The following is a 22,083-nucleotide window of genomic DNA, read 5'->3' as shown; positions in this document are numbered from 1 at the left end:
CTTGATCCTAAGCTGATCTCGGTCCTCTGCCTCAACTAGCATAGCCTTCTGTACTACCTCCCCATAAGTCCTTAGATCCAATACTGAAATTCGTGGCCTAATATCAAGATGTAACCAATCCTGAAACTTTTTCGCCCTAAGCTCATCGGTGGCTACCATCTCCGGTGCAAAGCGGGAAAGAGAAGTGAAACGTGTCTCATACTCAATGACACTCATCCTGCCCTGATAGAGACCTGTAAACTGCACTCTCATATCATGCCTCATAGCCCTTGGAAAGAAGCGGTCAAAGAACAATGTCCTGAACTCCTCCCTAGTTATCACCTCCACATCGTGGATATTAGTCATAGACCTCCACCAGATATCGGCATCTCCCATGAACATAGAGGCTGTTAAAGAGATCCTCAATCGATTTATAGGTACTGCCATTCTATCGAGCTTGCGTACAATGAGATCAAACCATGCCTCTGAAGCAAGCGGATCCATACTCCCTGCAAACTGGTCGCTCTTAACCCTCTATAACTTCATGAAGTAGTCCAATGCCTCATTAGCAACTGGTGCCGATGCTGGTGCCGATGCTGGTGAAACATTGGTTGAATGGACTTTGACATCCCCAGAGCCACTCCCTGTGCAATCTGCTCCTCGTAAGTCGGAACTCGTGGTGGATTTGGACCTGTGCCACGAACTGGAATCCTAGGCCTCCCTGGACCCCTCATAAACTCGGTGTCATCCACCTGCTCCTTAACGCCCTGACGCGAAGACTCCCCACGTGTGACAACCATGATGCTAAACATATGCAATGAAAGAGGTCAACAATAACACAAGTGATTATGACCGAATGCAACTCGTACTATGAAAGTAAGAAATACTAAGCAAGATGAGGTATGTAACATACGGTCATGATAAGGCAATCAAAGAAGGTTGTTTAAACAGTTAAGCACTTAAGCAATGTGTTAAACAAGGATGCTTCTTAAACATATAAGCATACAAACATAGAGACATATCATAATAACAAGTATGTCACCAAGAAACATGTAATCATGTTATAATGCCAAAAACATGTTATCAAAGGTATGCTAATAAATCAAAGTACACTAACAAAAGCATGTTATGCACCCAAAACCCGTCGTTCTAAGGTTTTCGAACCTAGGAGCTCTGATACCACTTGTGACGGCCGAAGTTTTGTAAACCTGGTGCGTCAGTGATGACCAAAAGATGACCCGATAACGGATCCAAAATGCGGAGGAGAAAGGTGAAACAACAGTCTCTAGAGATACAATGTGTCTCTAAGACACCAATGTGACCCTCAAGGAGGTCATGGAACCCAAAGGAAAACAAATGCGGAAGTGTCGTTTCAAAAACGAACAAAAAGGAACCTAGGGGCAAAATGGTCATTTTCCAAAAAAATGGATTCAAGTGCTATCGAGCACACCACTGGGAAGACAATGAAAAACTAGCGATGATGGACTCAAGAATTTCATTATCCGGATTCCGAACGAAGGAGAAACGACAAAACAAAGAAAAACGAGCAATAAAGCTAAAAAGGTAAATTGGTAATTATTCAAAAATATCTGGGTGCAACCGAGCACACCATTGGATAGACAATGAAAAATTAATCAATTTAAAAAAAAAAACTCACTTGATTTGGAGTCCGGATGAGGGAGAAAGGTCAAAAACAAAATCGACGTCGCGGCGGCCCGACGAAGGCCGTGACAGCTACAGTGTCGTCAACCCACTACTGCTGCAACTGAGAGTAAAAACGGGCATCTAAATGGACTTTTCTGGAAAAACTCAAAGAAGAAACACCCCCTAAAATCAAGTTTTCTACCCGAATTGCAAACGGAAACCAAAAAATGCATCGTAAAATGTCCAAAATACCTTCAAGAAAATCAGATCTAGAGGTTAAAAATCGTTCCAAGCTACTGCCCAAAGAAAGGAAATGAGGCTTCAGAAGGTTTTTAAATTGCCTAAATTGAAAATACAATCTTAAAATACACCCACAAGACCCCCAGAAGTTTCGGATCGGTCGTCACGCTTTTCAAAAAAAAGTTGATGAATAGTACCAAATATATTTGCACTAAAGTCGACAAAAACCTGGCAGGAATGATTTTTCGGAAAAAAATAGATTTTTGAGGGCCAAGATGGCATTTTTTGGAAAAACACAAAGAAGAAACCCTCCTCAAAATTGAGTTTTCTTAAATATGAAAAAAATGCATTTTTAAATACCCAAAATGCCCCTAGAACAGAATAGGGTAAAACTCCCAAAAAATGCTACTTAGAGTCTTTGTTTCATCAAGGATGGTGTTGTTTGGCAAAGTGAGCATGCAAGCATATGTAATGTGATAAAATAGATGTGTTGCAATGGCCTATGGCCTCATGGCATGTCATATGCAAAATAGAACCCTTCAATGCATTAATCCACATATCTTCCATAAGCGACAATGAAGTTCAAAGTTAACATACATTTCACATAAGTGTCTTTGGCCCTTGGCCTCATTACAACCACATTCTAAGAGTGTCAAAAGGTGCACTTAAGTGCACATTACATAACTTAGACAATAAGTACAAGTTTTATCAAAGTAAGCAAAAGTAGAACAAGATATGCTAACATATGCATATTTTATGTCATCAAAAATACTTCAAGAACTCTAGTGAGTAAGAATGTTGTGCATCCCACACTCAGGCTTCTTTCCCTGCAAAACACCCATTAACTTAGGGGTGAGTAAACAAGTTTACTCGTAGGGAATGCATGGGTTGATCTTTGTACCAAGTTACAATCCAATACCATTTAATTCATGCTATCAAGTGACAATAGAACTTTCAACATAACACAATGAGATGTAATTTTACAAAGTTAACAACTTGGAATTTAAATACAAAATCAAACCAAAGTGGATACTTGGACGTCACGCCAGATCGAACCGACAATGTGGTTACTTTAGGGTTACTAGCCCATAGGTAACCTCCCTATGTGCGCACTAGACTTGTAAAGGGACTTTCCCCCGTACTAGAACCATGCCCTAGCCATAGTCATAACAACGACATCCCCAAGTTTCCAAAATCAACATTTTGTGCACATTACATATATGTATCAACATAACATATATATATATATATATAATGTAAAGCCATCAACATGCACAAATCAATTTTGGAAACACAATACATGTCCTAAGTTCTCAACTAAAATGGCATGAAGAATATTGAATGATCATTATGCAATTTGGCACTAATTACAACAATATCATTCAACAACAAGAACATAGCCTCACAAGTATGATATAAGTTTAAAATCATAATTTAAACAATTAAATAAAACAACTAAATTCCCTAGATTTCACTTCTCATCCAAACATGCCCAATTTAATATATGTTGTAGTACATGTCATGGTTATTATATCAATCACTTCAAAACTTGATTTAAGTCATGGGAGCATATAAATAAAAATTAATTAAATTAATTCATTAATCGCTCTAGATTTTAAAACAACTCTAAATGACCACAAATTAATATAAGTTATGAATCAAGCCATGGTCATGTTATTTATCAATTCTAAAGTGAATTACATACAAGTTACAATTAATCATTTATTTCTCATTTTCATACAAGACAAGCATATAACTTAGATATCACTATAGGAACAAATAAAATCACTTGGAAGATAAATTATAACACCCCCTACCTCAATAGAGAATTGAATCTCTATAATCCAAGCAACCAAGCTCAAAATGGAAAACAAGTTTAAGGTTAATGAAAAGGGGAGTGTGAGGAAGTTTTTGTCTTCCAAGGTTTTATGTCTAAGGTGAGTGGAAGGAGGCCAAAATGAAGAAAAAAGCTATTAACCAAGCTTTTCTTCAATGGTGGCTAGGTTATGGTTCTTGAAGACAAGTGAAAATGAAAATGATAAAGTGTAAAATGGTGAGTGGAAGGGCTAGAAATCCTCCACTCACTATGTGCTCTTACACTACCTCTCTCACACACACAATGCAAGACTAAATGGTGAACATATACTTGTCATGAATCTATGGTTCATTTCTAGGCTTAATCTCAAGCCTACACTTGTCACCATTCTATGTAAACTTCCAAGACTTAATATTGAACCTACATTTGTCAACCATCCATGCCAACAAATGTACCAATCCTAGGCCAACAAGTGGGTGAATCTCCACCCTCCACATGTCATCATCCAAGGCATCAAAGTGTTTCCACACAAATGTCAACAAGTGGACCAATGAGAGTGTGACACTTGTCATACTTTTCAAAAATTGCAAACAAGTCCTTTTTGAAAATATCTTACAAATTAAATTACAAAATGGTCCCTAAGATGAAAAATAATTACTTTACTTAATTACACTAAAACCCCTCAAGTTTAGGTTAATTACACATTCATACCCTTTACAAGAAAAGTACTAATCTAACATGCTTTTCAAGAAAAGTAAAAATACTAATGTCATGGAAATCAAATACCATGAACGCATGCAAAACCAGAATCAAATCCAAGCATAACAAGTAAGGTTATGCAAAGAAAAACGAAAGAAACGGGAAAAAGACGAAATAGGGAAAAGACAAAATAGGAAAAAGACGAAAAAAGAAAATCGCCAAAAATGGAAAAGGAGGAAAAAGATCGGGTCATTACAAAAAGTGTTCCAAGCTTCATGGTCTAGGGTGAGTGGAAGGCCCTCAAAAATTAAGGTCAGGACTTAAGCATCAAGCACCATCCATGGAGGCTAGGGTTTGTGATAAGAACGAAAATGACCTAAGGTGAAAAATGGGTGAGTGGTGGAAATAGAAATCCTCCACTCACTATGTGTTCCTACACCATGGTTAACACACACAACTATGGTCAATTGCACAAAAACCCTTCTTTAAAACTATAATCCCAAAGTAGCCTAAAAATAATTATAAGACAAAATTTGGTGCATACACTTGTCAAAAATCCTAGGCTCCATCCTAGGCTTAATCTCAAGCCTACACTTGTCAACAATCCAAGCCAACAAGTGCACCAATCCTAGGCCAACAAGTGGGTGAATCTCTACCCTCCACATGTCATCATCCACGGCATCAAAGTGTTTCCACACATATGTCAACAAGTGGACCAATGAGAGTGTGACACTTGTCACACTTTCCGGAAATTGCAAAAAGGTCCTTTTTAAAAATATCTTCCAAATTAAATTGCAAAATGGTCCCTAAGATGAAAAATAATTACTTTACCTTAATTACACAAAAACCCCAAAAGTTCAGAAAATAACAAAAAGGTTATGCGTCTATACCATTTACAAGAAAAGTAAACACTTAGCATGCTTTTCTATAAAAGTGAAAATATACATAACATGGAATTTAAATATTGTGGATGCATGCAAAACCATAATCAAATCCGAACACGAAAAGTGAGGTTATGCTAACAAAGTGACAACCGAGAAAAAGACGAAAGGTGAATAGTGTCACAAAAGTGAAAATGTGAAAATGACTCAGTCCTCAAAGGAAGTCGTTAATCCATGAAAAAGAATCTCGGAAACCATCCCTGAGCACTCAAGATGACACTAAGTGAAGAGAAACCGAACTCAGAAAGGAAAAGATCAACGGAAAAAAAATATCCGTGAAAATCTGAGAAAAGGAAAGGAAAGAAAATGACCAGATCATTACAAAATTGTAGAACAACCCATCAAACCTAAGTATAAACCATCAAATTAATTGACAAACCAATTCAATGAAAACCCATGCTTAGCTATCACTAGATTTTCAATCAACCACACATAGATATGCAATTAATATAGAAAAACTAGTGTAGAGATCAATTCCCAAATAATCACACATAAGACAACATGTAATTACAAAGGGAATCAATAGGAAGAATTAAATCATATGAATCATGTGAGACATAATTCCTAATTTAATCACACATAGACATGTAAATAAACTAGAGAATTAATAGGAAGAATTAAACCATAGAAATCATAGAAATGGACCAAGATTCATTAAATTCACAAGGCTAGAGCACTAATCACAACAATATATATAAATCCCCAAAAATAGAAATACAAGGGTTTAGATTACACAAGACTTAGGGCTTATCCAAGACCTAAGTGTAGATCTAGCCAATCATGGAGGAGGTAGATGTGGTCATGGAATCAAGCTCCAAACATGGCTCCATCTTCTTCTTCCTCTTCTTCTTCTTCTTCTTTAAAGCTCTAGATATGGAGAAAGAGTGGAGCTAGAGATGTGTTCTTGAGATGTGCCTCCACTTCCCTCTTTTCTTCTAACCCTAATCTCTAACTTTTTAGAGAGATAAAGTAAAATTACAATGTAGAAATAAAATGATAAATAGCTTCTTTACAAAATAGGTCACTTCCCTTTATATAGAAGGTCCTTTTCTTAGTCACTAAGTCAGGAATATAGCTCCAAAAATATCTAATCCCGTACTATGTGGTAGGTGGACTTTTGGGCGCGCACGGGAATAAGACAGCTCGCTGCCAACAAAAGTTCGCTCGATCAGAGAAAAAGTTCGGTCGATCATAGAAAAGTTCGATCGATCCAACTTTGATTTTCGATCGATCCAACTTTGATCGATCTTAGAAAAAGCGATCGATCTCAGAAAAAGTTAGATCGATCCAACTTAGCAGATTTTTAGCATCAGCCTCTTTTTGCTCCAAATCAGCCTCTTTTTGCTCTGGATCATCACTAAGACTTAGTTTGACTCCAAAAAGGCCTTAAGAAACCATTTTTAGCCCATTTTAACATTATTGACCTGAAATAGACAAAAACACAAATAAGTACTAAAACGGGAAAATAAGATAGATAAAGGTCTTAAAACACTCAAGCTTAAGGGGTTTAAAAGCGCACTATTCAGCGCTCATCACCTCCTATTGCCACAAGCTATTTCGTAGCTAAATAACAATACTTTCGTGGCAATTAGCAACCTCGATATAGGAATTAATCGTGGCTAATTCAATACTTTTGCACTGAAAATATATATCGTAGCTAATTTAACCTTTTTACCACGGAATTTATTTGTGGCTATAATTCTAATTGTTCACGAATATATGTCGTGGCAAATATTCAAAATAGGCCACGGAGTTCATTCATGGCTATAATTCTAATTGCCCACGAATATATATCATGGCAAATATCCAAAATAGGCCACGGAGTTCATTCGTGGCTATAATTCTAGTTGCCCATGAATATATGTCGTGACAAATATCTAAAATAGGCCACGGAGTTTATTCGTGGCTATAATTCTAATTGCCCACGAATATATGTCGTGACAAATATCCAAAATAGGCCACGGAATTCATTCGTGGCTATAATTCTAATTGCCCACGAATATATGCCGTGACCATTACCCAAAATAGACCATGGAGTTTATTCGTGGCTATAATTCTAATTGCTCACGAATATATGTTGTGGCCACTACCCAAATAAGTCACGAAGTTTATTCGTGGTTATAATTTTAATTGCCCACCAATATATGTCGTAGCAAATATCCAAAATACACTACAAAATTTATTTGTGAAAAATATCCCCATTTTTTCAATATATTAATTTTTTTTTCAATTTATATATATATATATATATATTAATAACATATTAATATGGCACCAATTATAAATTTATAACCTATAAATTATTAAATTTATAAACAATATCAAAAATAAAATTTAATCACACATCAAATTGATTATGCAAATAAAGAAATACTTGACATTATATACCACACCAACCAAAAAGTATTGTTTACAACATATGCAATAAAGCCCATCGCGCAAAAAAAACAAAAGAGTCTTAGCATCTGGACAAAAACAAGCTAGTATCCTTATCCGAGATCTTAGACAAAAATGAGATATAGAATCCTAAACAAAGGATTTAAAGATTTGGACATAAACAAAAAGAGCTTGAATTCTTATAGCATGAGCCCGTCCAACAATCTGCAAAACCAATATTGAATAAATACAATTAGTACCTATGTTTAAAAAAAAAAAAAAAAAAAAAAAAAAAAAAAAAAAAAAAAAAAACCAATGTACCCAAAGCTAATTTTTCAAAATATACTATATGAAAGAAAAAAATATAAATAGAAAATAAGAACACCAATAGAAAAGATTTATCAACTCATTAAAGATAAGGAAAAAGTATAAGTAAAAAAAACATAATATTATTAAGAGTTATCATTGACCAGTTACGCTTTGAAAATTCAACATGTAAGAATATTTACTTTGTGAAACAAAACTAATCATATTACTTTTTATGTTATTCCTCGCTACACTACAACAAAAATTATTATTAACAATGTGGCATTTACAAGATACATAGTCTAAGTGTTGTCAATTAATTACCGTTTGTAAAATGCTCATTATTTTAGTCTACAACACTTTTAGACCCTTGTTAATATTTTATTAAATTTTAGCGCTCAAACTCTCACTTTTCAGTATTCTGTAACAAAAAGAATAACCTTTATTACATGCACTCTCCCATATCTTATGCAAAAATGAATTCTTGTAACATGGATCAATCGAGAATCTAGAAACCGATGATGTACAATTAGTACCTATGTCAATTAGAAAAATGAATCAAAAGATGGACTCTAAAAATAGTTCATCATAAAGAAAAAAGTTCCATTAAGAAGCACTAAAAATTGAATCTTCCACTTAAGCATATATGTGTGATCCTATTACAATACTAATATATTGTGTGCAGGATATTAATATATATTGTCTCCATGCAACATTAAGCATAGAAAATTAAACATAAAATTGTTTTGATTAAACTGTATATCCACTAAGTGATCAAAATAGATAACAGATAATTAAATCACCACAAGCAATTAATCTGCCAACATTACATACACATTATATTTTAAAACTATTTTGGTAAAATTGAAAAATTTTAACAAGAACTATTTATTTGAGGATCACAAAACTAAATGGTATAATCCAGGGCTTAAGTTGCACACTACATCGTTAAACAAAATAATAAATATAATTAAAATTACTTTATTTAATAGAAGTGTCATGTTTAGCCAATGTTATACGCTGTAAAATTTAATTCGATGTGGTAGAACTATGTTAATGTTGTACCTATAATGCTTATTTGTTCTGAGTGTCATCTAATTCTTCATCAAAATTTACCTTTGAAAATCTGGAGGTAGTGACCAATATTCTAATAGTGGTGACTTAAGTTTATAGCAGTTTTAAAGTGGGAAAAATTGGGGTGTTGGATGAGGTTGTCAAGGTTATTACAATAATTCCTATCAACTTAAGTTTAGCCCTTTCTTCAAGGATAAAGTTAAACATTTAAGATTTTGCAACACCTGGGAACTAGTTGTGCTTGATTCAAATGAACTTTTTTTTCTGGCTACATAAATAAGTAGGATTGCTAACCTAATCAATTTATTTGCAAATATCAAGACAGGCCAAAAACAACAACCCTAACCAAAAGTAAACTTGTGACAGCCCAAGTTTTGCAACCTGGTACGTCGGTGATGAACCGAAAATTAACCCGGTAACGGATCCAAAATGCAGAAGCGAAAGATAAAACTAAAGTCTCTAGAGATATAAATCATCCCTAAGAAACTGGAGTGACCTTTCATAAAGTCACGAAACTCAAGGAAATAACCAGAAGCGAAAGCTAAAATGAAAAGGATCAAATGGTACCCTATGGCACCAATGACAACCAAAGGAACAAGATCTAGTTCAAATTAGACCACATACACCATTAGATGGCTTAAATAAGGTCAACGAAGTCGAGTAGGAACAAACGAAATGATAAAAGCCTAAAGAAACAACAACCAAACAAAAACCTATAAGGCAGCTCCATTTTGGTCGGCCAAAATGGAGCTTCAGTATGCCAAAGTGCGCCAGGAAAAAGAAAAGAATGAGCCTTCATTTCGATTGACCAAAATGACAAACCGGTCGATCGGTTTGGGGCTTGAAGTGAAATTGGCTACTGAAATTCGACTTTTTACTGTGTAATTGAAAATCAAAAGCCATCGGTCGACCGAAACAAGCCACTGGTCGACCAAAACAGGTCAAAAATATGAAGAATGAACCTGTTACGCACCAAAACTGAGAAAGAGACTTTAAGTCTCATTTGAATCCCCCATAGCATGGTTAATTTAAATTATATGCTATTGTGTGATAATGTGAACATATACGCAAGTGTAATATGGCATTTTAAACATGCTACAATGGCCCATGGCCTTATTACAATTCATTTACAAAATTTGACATGTCAAACCTCCAAGTTAGAAAAAATTACATTTCATAAACAAAATTAAAATATACTAACACTAGCATGTGACAATAATGCATTTAAAAAAACCTCATATCAACAAATCACTGAAGGCAAGTGCAATTCCTCAATTCTTGAATCCTGTACCTGAAAATAACCTCAGTAACTTCGGGATAACCAACATAAAGCCACTCGTAGGAAATGAGCATGCATCGACCTAACGTTTTACAAGTTTACATGATTTAATCATTTTGGGTTCATTCCACCTAATGTTTATGTCGGAGGTGAGACTTAGGGAGCATCCTAAGCTACCTTAAATCATTTCTAACATAGATCACATTATTCATGCAATTTTAATAACATAACAACATGCTATACAAAGCAACAAGATATAGATTCTCAAACTTATCAACTTGAAATCTAAGATGCGAAAACAACCAAAGTAGGTCATGCCACCTAACATTTATGTTCCAAATGAATCTATAGGATCATTCCTAAGCTACATTTGAACAATAAAATACGAATCACAATATTTATGCTTTAACCAACCTAGAAGCATACTATACAAAGCAACAAGATATAGATTCTCAAAGTTATCAACTTGAAATCTAAAAGTGCGAAAACAACTAAATATAGCAATTTAGTATAATTAGAATTTCTAATACCACACATCAAGACATAGATTCTCTAGGTTATCAACTAAAAATCTAAAAGTGCAAAAACAACTAAATATGGCAATTTAGTATAATTAAAATTTCTAATACCACACATCAAGATATAGATTCTCTACGTTATCAATTAGAAGACCACCCTAGTGCGCACTATCTCAATGGGAAAAACTCATACCTACCGCACTAGAGCCAAACTCTAGCCATATCACAGTAACAATGTCCCAAATGACTCCAAAATAAATAAGTTAACAACTTATATACGAAATATATATAACGCACGAAACCACATTTCATGTATAAGTAGTTTGTAACCACACAATATATGCTCTTAATCCACAACTTCTATAAGATGACAATGTCAAATCTTCAAAGTGCGATTCATTACACGCTATAATAACATCACATGTCGAATCTTCAGTGTGCGATTTGTTACACGTTATAACAATATAATTCAATATTAAAATATAATCTTATAAATTCATTACAAATCTAAAATCATGCTTCAAACACAATACCAATGTCAAACACATGATTTAAATCATTAATGCAATAGAAACAGAAATTAATCAAGTAAACTAATTAATTTCTCTAAGTTTCAAATCTCAACCAAATGGTCCCTAATTAATACATGTTATACAACATAGCATAGTCATTACATATACCACATCAAAAACTTAATTAGGTCATTGAAACAATATAATGGAATTTTATTAAATCATGATAGTTAAATTCCTAGTTCTAAATCAACTCTAAATGGTCCCAAATTAATATACAAGTCCTAGTCATCACCAATATCAAGTTAAAAACTTAATTAAACTAATGGAACCTTTAAATAGATTATCCTTTTAATTAAAATCTCTAAATTTTTATACTCATCCAAATGCTCCCAAATTAAAGTATGTTAAAGAACATGCCAATACTTAATTTAAAAGCATATCATAAGTTGATTTCATGTAAGGTACGTCCATGAGAATTAAACTTTCACAAAAGGTAGTTATTAAATAAAAAGTGCAATTCTTATTCAAATAATTTCAATTTAATATATGTTAACAAATATATCAAAACATAATTTATCATCATGCCATAATTCAATTCCAAACCATATACATCCTTGTAAATTAAATCTTATACAAAGAAATAAATATTACTAATTTTCTAGATTTGATACAGGGCATGCAAACAAGTTGTATAATCATAAAAAACACTCAATACAACACATACAAAGTCCTAAAACACCCCCTACCTCAATTTGAGATGAAAATCTCAAAAGCCACCAAAATGAAACCGTTCTGAATCCGACAAAACTTCTAAGTTTTGTCGGGGACAACACGGTGAACAAGAATCTCAAAGAAGCCCCATCAAAATCACAACTTGACTTCAAACATGAACTCAAGAAACGGCCAAAACGAGATTCCAATCTGTGGAATAGAAGGCCTCGCCAAGGCGAACATAAAACACTAAGGCACTACGGATTTTCACTAAGGGGAAGAAGCTCAAAAGAGGAGAGAGAATGTGGCAGCACTTGGCTACCATGGAATCCGGCCAAGAGAGGGGAGAGAGAGAGAGAGTGAAATCTAATTTTTCAATTTAAGACTCCCTATTTATAGAAAAACTCAAAAAGTGTCCCGAACGGGCCCCACCGAGTCCGAAAAAGTGGAATTCATGTAGACGCGCTCAAACAAAAAAACTTTGTGAATAAAAAAGAACCGAAATAAGAAAATATGAATAACGGAAGAAACGGCATCAAAAACTGAGTCCCGAACAGAGAGATATGCCCCGAACAAATTTGACGGTAACCGAAGTAAGAAACCCTGAAATTGGAGAAAAATGACCAGAAGGAAATTCTAAGAGTACATGACTCGACAAAAAGTGAAATTGAATCCCATACAAGGATCCAGGCTCAAAACAAGGCATTTTGCAATAACTTTCATTAATTGCTCAATGGCCCCTCCAAAAAGTGATGACTGCATTAATGACCCAGAATGAAAATATCTTCCAAAAATATTTTTTTAAAAACCCCTGAAATAAAATATCTTCAAAAGATATTTACGAAAAACACCCCAAGATAAAAATAAAAATAAAAAAGCTTCTGAAGAACTATGTATCCATGCCCCTATGGATACCGGGAGCAACCAGAGTCCTTTCTTACAAAAGTGAAGATACGTATTTCATGAAGACCACTGAGAATGAAGATACGTGAAGTCAAAAACCAACTCCGAACACAAAAAGTGAGGTTGTGCCAACGAAGTGACAAACGGGGAAAAGACAAAATAGAGAAAAGGACGAAACGTGAATAGTGTCCAAAAAATGAAAATGTGAAAATGACGTTGTCCTCAAAGGAAATTGTCAAACCAAGGAAAAGAGTCTCAAAAATCATTCCAGAGCACTCGAGACGACACTAAGTGACGAAAATCCGAACTCAGAAAAGAAAAGATCAACGAAAAAAAAAAATATTCGTAAAAATCTGAAAAAATAAAAGAAAGGAAAATGACCTGGTCATTACAAAACTAAACAAAACAAATAAACTAAAACTTAGGAAAAGATCAAACAATGAGAATGCATTAGAAAAACTCTATCACTAAAAATGGAGCATTGAACCAACAAGAAAGCCATTTCTACTAAAACCAATCATTCTAAAGAGAAACCAAACATATCCTGAAAAAAAAAAAAAATTGAATAAAAAAACCCCAAACAAAAGAACCCACACTAGACACACATATATAACCATACATAACATGCCCATACATAATCAATCTGAATCAAACTCGTGTTCCAATCAATTAGAATCATGTTAGACCAACAAATAATTATTAATGCAACCAAAATTAACCAACAATTTGATATATATAATATATATATATATATATATATATATATATTATATATAAAATAAAAAAATAAAAAAACTAAAAATTAATAACACTAAAAACCCCTAAAAAATTAAAACTTAAAGCCCAATGATACCTATATATATAGAATAAAATATACTCAATTTATACATGATTCAAGTTCATGATTCTCAGAAGATGTGTACCCTTTAACTTCCAAATTGCTCTATGTTCTGCATTGTGTATCGGTGTACTGTTTGCTAGTTTTGACACATTTAGATATCATAAAAATCTATTGCTTCCTGTTTTGGAAAAGATTTGCCTTTCTAGGTTTTTCTTTTAACTTAATAGGTATTCTATCGAAGAATTTTTCTAACAATTTTATTTTCTTCCTAAAAAAATGAGACTAAATTTCATTCTCATTGATCACACGAAAATTCTAAGTGGTTAAATGACTAAAATAAATTTTTGAATGAGGTAAAAAATTAATATAACTAGCTCTATTAATAAGGAGTAACTTACCATAAACGACGATTGTTTTGGGGTGATATAAACTGAGCAATCATTGTTGTCATATTAGCAAGCTTAGTCGCCAAGGAGTTAATTGTCTGTTGTTGTTGTTAGGCATTGCGCTCCTATTCCACCTTGTATTTCTATATCTCACGAATCTTCTCCTCTTGTTCTAGCATCTTTCTAGATTGATCCTCCATTTTTTGTTGCATCATTTGATTTTGTTTTTGTAACTACTCTTGTATGGCTTGATTTTGTTCCTGCAACTTTGCCTCTAATTGGTTTGCTCTTTGTCTGGCCTCTGCAATTTTTATGTGATGGCGTTTTGAAACAATGATGGTTACCTGCCCATATCCAAGACCTTTAAAGTATCCTGACTTGTGACCAAGTATTTGGGAAAAGGCTTCAGTTGGGGTCAATTGCACCAATCCTGATTCAGATGAATCATCAGATGCATGAGATTATAGATTCTGGACCATCTTTGCCTGCAATGACAAGTTGTGAGGATAACATATTAATTATAGAAAATCATTTATGAACAACTATCCAAGATTTAGCACACTAGTCTTTAAGGAGAGTCTAAAATATAACTTTTCACTAAGATTTTTGGTCTACATAAGCTTAGTTTTCTACCAGCTTTCTACTGGAACCTTACTTTTCTTAGACAGTGCATAGCTAATACTTTTATAAATCATAAGCTGCATAGTCTTGTTTTCATTTCTTTTTTTATTTCATCATCATTCAGCTAACAACTAATTATAATTTTATCATACATATATTTTTATATATATATGAAATATTACTTCATTAATCTTATCAAATCATCAATGGATCATTCATTAAACTAGAATATATACTTCCTTTACTCTTTCTTTTCCTCAGTATTTTTTTCCAAACAAAAAAACAAAATTAAACCTCATTCTAAAAACAAAAATTTTAGACAATGCATAGCTAATACTTTTAGTAATGACAAAGCAAAAAGATTAATCAACCAAAAATTTAATATTGTTCAAGCTCTTGTTTAACTTAAAAACTTACATATAACTCCTCACATTGTGGTGTCATCCATGTCCCTTTTTTCTCTCATTTCTCTCGGCAGTGTGTCTTTTTGTAGAAAGTCACCAAATCAGGCTCCTCTTGTGTCTCCTCGTTTCTCTGATTCATTTTTAAATAGTTTTAAGATTATGTATACAAATTTCTCATTATAAATAATAAGAAAATAGTGAGAGTATAAGTTAACAAACCATCTCATATCGAGACCTAATAAAAGGTTTCGAGTTAGAACAATGATTTGTGACATTCTTCTCCCTATTTTTTGTGTTTGTCCCACTCTTTTTCTACATACAAATTTTACAAATAATAAGTATGAAAAGGTCAGAGTACGAAAAACAAAATTTATAAGTAAATAAATGAGGGGGTACTTACCAAAAATTCATCATTAATAAACATATCACAGACAACCTGCCAATCCTCATCTTCAACTCCCTCATAAGGATGACAACGTGCCTCTGAGACATTACCCTTGAAAGACTTAAAAAAAACACATGCATGTCATACTTCCACGCTCTGAACCTATCACCAAAAAATGTGTATATACCCTTTTGAAATTTTGTGAGGTCTGTCCCCTCTATCCGTACGTCAAACTTATCCTAAAAGAATGTTGATATCATAGACATCAAATATTAGTTTTCAAGTAATTGGATAATAAATCTAAATAAAAAATTAAATACTTAAATAAAATGATTAATTCTCACTTACCATTAATGCTCGATATAGTACGTCCTTAGTAGCGTCATCCACATGTGACCAAGTCCCACAAGTGATAGGTGCACATGTACGACATATTAAACCTACTTTAGTTCCAAAGTTCTTCGCCCAACCACCCACTGGCCTATGTTGCCCCTTATGAAAAATTACAACAGGTTTAGGACCTTTCTTTGCTTAAAATGTAGCAAGTGCGACTCTTGTTGTTTTACCATGCTTAGTCGTTGACGTGGAAGTAGCTATAATAATGACAATGATCAAAAAGATTGATAGTAAGATATACTAATAAACAATGGATAAAATAACATGAAAAAAAAAAAAAACCAATATATTAGAACAAAGCATTCAAAAAAAAATTTTTACCTGAACCAGATGTGTCAGTTGTAGCATCGGATGTAGGTGAAAGTGTGGTAGTGGGAATATGAGTTGAATTAGAACTAGGAGAAGGGATATCGGTGCTTGTGGGCATTGGAAAAGTATTGGGAGTGGGACTAGGAGGAATGGGGACATTAGTGCTTGTGGGAGTGGGTGTAGGAACAAGACTTGGAGTAGGACTAAGATTGGGGGCATTAAAGCTCATGGGAGTGGGTGTTGGAACAAGACTCGGAGTTAGAATACTAGTGGAGACATCACTACCTGTAGTCATGGACATGGATGCATCAACACAAGAGGATGAGTTAATTGCCGAAAGCTTACGTTTCTTAAGCCGTCCAGGTCCAGCCATGATGCACAATTTAATCTGAAACAAATTGACATACCAAAAAGAGCTAATCCATTAAATTATCAATAGGGTTTGGGAAAATTAGTTACTAGAAAAGAAAGAAATACATAAAGGATATCATGCATCAAGGAAACTAAAAGTCATTGAAGAGGACCTTAATTACTTAATTCCCTTGTGGATAGCATAAACAAATATATATATATATATATTAATTGCCTAGCATGTGTTCAGAGTATGCAGTGTGTTATGGGTAGAGCATAGGCAGACCTAACTTCTACTATTAGTTTGCTTGTGCTTGTTCTTCACAATGTAGTAACAAATATATATATATATACATTGAAAACACATTGGATATTGAAAAATACAATGTTTTAATGAAAAGATAATTATAAATGTAACATGAGTATAAATAACAAATAATAATATTATGGAGACACACAACATGAAAGCACAATTTTTATAGATCTTTCAAGCAAATAAACATGATCAGATCTTTCAAAACAAATAGATGATCTCAACTCTAAACACAAAATTAAAACCTAAATTAGCAATGACAACAAATAGATGATTTGTAACAGGTGTCATTATTGTTTTAATCAAATCACTTTCCTCAAAGCACCAAGAAGTTACCTAAAAAGGTACAAAATACAGTAGCTCAAAGAGAAATACATAGTATATATACAAAATAAAGAGATAATCTCATTCTTGAAACCCTAAACACCAAATTAAAAGTAGAAATCCTTTAATTGTAAATCAAATCTCTAATAAAAGAGTGATATCTCATTCTTGAAACCCTAAACACTAAATTAAAACTAGAAATCCTTTAATTGTAAATCAAATCTCTAATAGAAGAGTGACAACTCATTCTTGAAACCCTAAACACCAAATTAAAACTAGAAATCCTTTAATTGTAAATCAAATCTCTAATAGAAGAGTGAGAACTAAAATCAGGAATTCTTTAATTGTAAATATTAGAAGAGTGATAACTCTTACCAAAGATGTTGAGTGATCTGATTATAGAGAACGATCTGATGCTTATGGCCTATGGAAGAGGGATGGTTACGTTATTAAGAGCAGATGGGATGAGGGAAGTAATGAAAGATAATGATATTTAGGATTCTAATAGCCATTAAGTTCCTTTTCCCTAAATTTTACGCGCTAAACTTTGGCGCTTCAGAACATTGAACGAAAATTTTGGCGTTGTAGTGTAATAACTTTTGGTGCTATAGTGTTTAACCAAAAATAATTATAAAAAAAAATTAAATATAAAAATAATCTTATTACAATTATTTTTAGTACGTGTTTTTTTGAGAACTTTTTATAAATTACTTTTTTAAAAAATTATAAATTATTTAAAAATTTAGAAATTTTTATAAGCAATTTAAATAAACAAACTATTTTGTAAAATATAATGATATGGACCGTAAGTATCTTACAAATTAAACTAATATTCATATATTTTTAGTAAATTAATTAATTAAAATAATAAATAATTATAATCTCTAATTACATACAATCTTATTTTTTTATATGTTGTTTCTCTATTAGTTTAGATACTTCAGATCTTATGTGATGGCTAAATTTGATTAAAAATTAATATTTAAAAAAAAAAAACAAATGTATAAAATAAATTCATTTTCAAAATTGTTTACAATATCAATTAGTATATGTATATATACATACACTCACCATATGTTGGTATGTATGTTACAAAATTAAATAGAAAACGCAAAAAAGAGATCAAACACACACACAAAAACTAAAAATTCTGTTTGATTGTAAAAATTGTTAAAAATTCTGTTTTAGAGATGAGAGTTTATATTTGATATTTTAATTGCTAATGCACTATTTATTAACTAGTGTCACAGGTGCTTTACTCTTAACAAGTTAATAAGAATTGCACAAATACACTATTAGTTTACTTTAAAATAGAGTAAAAGGACTACAAGATTTACTTCTAGTGACATGATTTGTCTCAAATTAAGATCCGCTAATACAAAATGATTAGTACATGTGTTTTCACTATTGTCACACGCTCTTCACTTATCACTTCCTTTGTTTACAATAAATCACCGAGAACAACCCCCCTGTTTACAATATCTTTCTTACACCACAATAACCAAAACTAGTAAGATAAAATGTTTAAGAGGACAATATAATTTAGCTTACATACACAATGAATAGAGCTTTGTACAAGCTTTTGAAATCAAGTGACTGATGCTTGTGAGGAAATTCTGAAGTTGAAGAATGTTGAAATGGGATCCTGCTTTAGTGATGAGAATGAGACAATTGCAAAAGGCTTTTGATCTAAAAATTCTTCTCTTGATGATGTATGCTAGTAGATCACTATCCTCTAATATCACTGCTACTATTTCACCTTTTTCTTCTTCAAGATTGGACAAAAAGGCTAACTGTGCATCAGCCTCGTACAGAGCTATGACAAAATTAAAGTTCCATGTTCTTAAAATTTGAAAAAACACTATTTGACATAATCAAAAGATTAAATGTGAGATTATGAAATATAATTTAATGTGAGAAACAGTGTAGAATTTAGCCAAGAAATGTAAAAGGAGAACTACTCAATGGAAGGAATAATATGAAATTTGGGCAACAGATATCTAGAACTATGACCGAAATGCAAGATTTCATATAATATTAGCTGGCAAGAGAATTATTTTTGTTAGAAGCTGGAAAAAACTGGTAAAGATCAGCAATTGAATACCTGAATAAGTTGATGCGCCATTAATGGAGTGATACTCACTGCCCTCTACATGCCAAAGAAAAAATAATAATAAATTCTCTAAAATAAAATTCAAATATTTCTATCAACAAAAAAAGGACAAACTTTAGCACAAATAAAAGGAAAAAGAAACTGATAAATTATATATCTATATACACGCATCTATGGACACACACAGAAATAGATATGAAGTTACATAAAAATTGCTTACCAAATAAACAAAGGTTGAAGAGAGACTTTGGCTAAGAAATCTGAGAGCACGAACAGGGACGGTACAGAGGGCTTCTTTGGCTGAGGAGATAGAACAAAGACATTCGTTATAAACGAGATATAGGGTTCTGTCAGTTTTTAAGTCAACTTTTGTTCTTTGTGTTTTCATTATGTGGTCTCTTAGTTTTCAAAAATTACCAAAACAACAAAAATTTGTTCTCTAAAAACTGATACCACTAAGTTCTCAGTTTTTTTAAAACTGTTATGTGAAAATAGATCCAAGTAGAATAAAAAAGACAGTTTTTAGATTTTAGTAACTCTCAAAACAGAAAACTGTTATGAGAGTTCTAAATCAAGCAGGGCCTTATTTTCCTTTTTAATGATAAAACTTTGTAACATAAGCAAATAAAGGCCATCGGGATGAAACAAAATATAGAGCCATGAAATCTCAAAATTTAAGCTCCAATAATCTGGGCAAAAATGGGCTAGTATCTAAAAAGATATTCTAAGATCGTAGACAAAAATGAAGTTGTAGAATCCTGTCGGGATATGTGTGCCCTAGCATAGCAAATTCTTATTTGAATTATAAAAGTCATGGTTCCTTATCTGACTATTATTATTAAGGCATTATACAATTGGTGAATGGAATGTATTATTTTTCGATTCATTATGGAATTGATTGTGTCCACTTGATTACAAGATATATTTATATATGTATGTAATGGCAATTAATACTAAGTTATAAATTAGTAATCATAAATGGTTCAAAGTTGGTAATTATGGATGGACATTTAATTAGTTAAGACTTGAACCGAGTCCACGATAGATTGAGATATATTGTGAGAGCTGTCCTATGCAATTACTTTCTATCACAGTCATGGCTTTTGATTCTTAAGCATAAGAGAAGTATAGACTTTTTTATTAATTAATAATTACTTTGATTTGTTCGGCAGATACATCGGGATCCTTAGATCGGCACTTTGGGTAGTTATGTAATTAATAGTTAGAGGTTTATATTCTTAATATTTGTATCAGTGCTATTTGTATTTATTTTGTTTTGATTATGATTGATCACAAATTAAATTCGAAGGCCTTCGTATGTTTTAGACAAAATGTTTTCTATATATATTTATTTAATAAATAATTATTTTTGTCAAAATATTTTATTGTGGTCGAGCCAGAAATAATCAAAGGTAACAACATAATTATATTAATTATCCGATAAATAATTATGCATAGAGGGGTCAAAGTGCAATATTGACTTAGAGGTTATTTACTATTTAATTAGAGTGCAATTAATTTCTTTTAGTGGAGTAGAAATTAATTTATGAATTAATTGAATTGGGTCCATGGTTTAATGGGTCGGACCAATTATTAATTTATAGTAGCCAAGAAAATAGTAAGCCCAAAGGATTCTCACCCATAGCTCAAGTTGATATTGGAGTCATATTAGAATTGAGAAATTTGAATTAGAGATGGAGAAGAATTTATTATTTCCTTTTCTTACCTTTATTTTGCCTATATATATATGGGTTCATGTATATTTTAGGGTGTGACTTTTAGAACAAGAAAAAGGAATATAGTTTCTCTATCTAGTTTTTAGGGTTTGCTTTCTCTTCTAAAGGAGGCTACCACAAGCCTTGATTCCAAGGTCATTCATCAAGGCATATTGGTGATTCCTAAAGGGAAGATTATCATCAAGAAGAAGGAGAAAGGATCTTGCTAAGGGATCTACAATAAGTGAGAACATTCACGTTAGAGGAAAGATTAAAAGGTTTACTTAGACCTTTGATGTAAGTATTCAAATTGTTAATTAAGTGATACATCATCTTTAATTTTTGCATAAAACTTATCTCTACATGATGAATCAAGATCCATATATGAAAATCCCTCAAAAGTTTTTTTAAAAACTTGCACATTTCCCAACAGTGGTATTAGAGCATAGTTTAATTCGTTACTAGAGATCATGTTTTATTTAAAATCATCTTCATGGATCCAAATTATATATACATATATATATATATATATATATATATATATATATATATATTTATTGATGTATGTTGATGTATGATTTATTATATTGATATATATTGATACATGATGATGTATGTATAATTGTGAATGGATGATGATGTATGATTGGGTCATGGATGAAGCTTATATGTATATTCAATGTAATTTTATTTTTGGATGAATGTAATTAAGGCTTTGATTTAGCTATTCGAAATTTCAATGATGTAATTTAATTTTTCCATTGTATTTCAAATTGTAAATATTTATTAAAGTCATGTAATCTTCATCAAAGAATGCTATAAAGCTTCAAGAAGGTCCAAAAGGGTTAAATTAGGCTTCAGTAATTTTCTGAAATTTTTTCGGAATTTTCTAGAATTTTTTTCCTAATTTCTGGAATTTCTTCG

General features: G+C 32.4%; 1 long non-coding RNA gene across 1 annotated transcript; it reads right to left on the bottom strand.

Annotated features, from left to right (window-relative positions):
- Window positions 1–18,669: 18,669 nt before the first annotated feature.
- LOC132278980 (uncharacterized) lies at window positions 18,670–19,764 on the bottom strand. The gene is made up of 3 exons (XR_009471183.1): window positions 19,665–19,764; window positions 19,436–19,480; window positions 18,670–19,147 (listed from the first exon to the last, which is right to left on the bottom strand). It is a non-coding gene; the product is annotated as an uncharacterized LOC132278980 (long non-coding RNA).
- Window positions 19,765–22,083: the final 2,319 nt, after the last annotated feature.

The sequence above is a fragment of the Cornus florida genome, unplaced genomic scaffold (assembly GCF_030987335.1).
Source record: "Cornus florida cultivar Cherokee Brave unplaced genomic scaffold, ASM3098733v1 CherokeeBrave_3.0.0_Hap2_Chr10, whole genome shotgun sequence".
Lineage (NCBI taxonomy): Eukaryota > Viridiplantae > Streptophyta > Magnoliopsida > Cornales > Cornaceae > Cornus > Cornus florida.
Note: the sequence above shows the minus strand (reverse complement) of the source record. Positions and strands in the feature narration are given on the sequence as shown.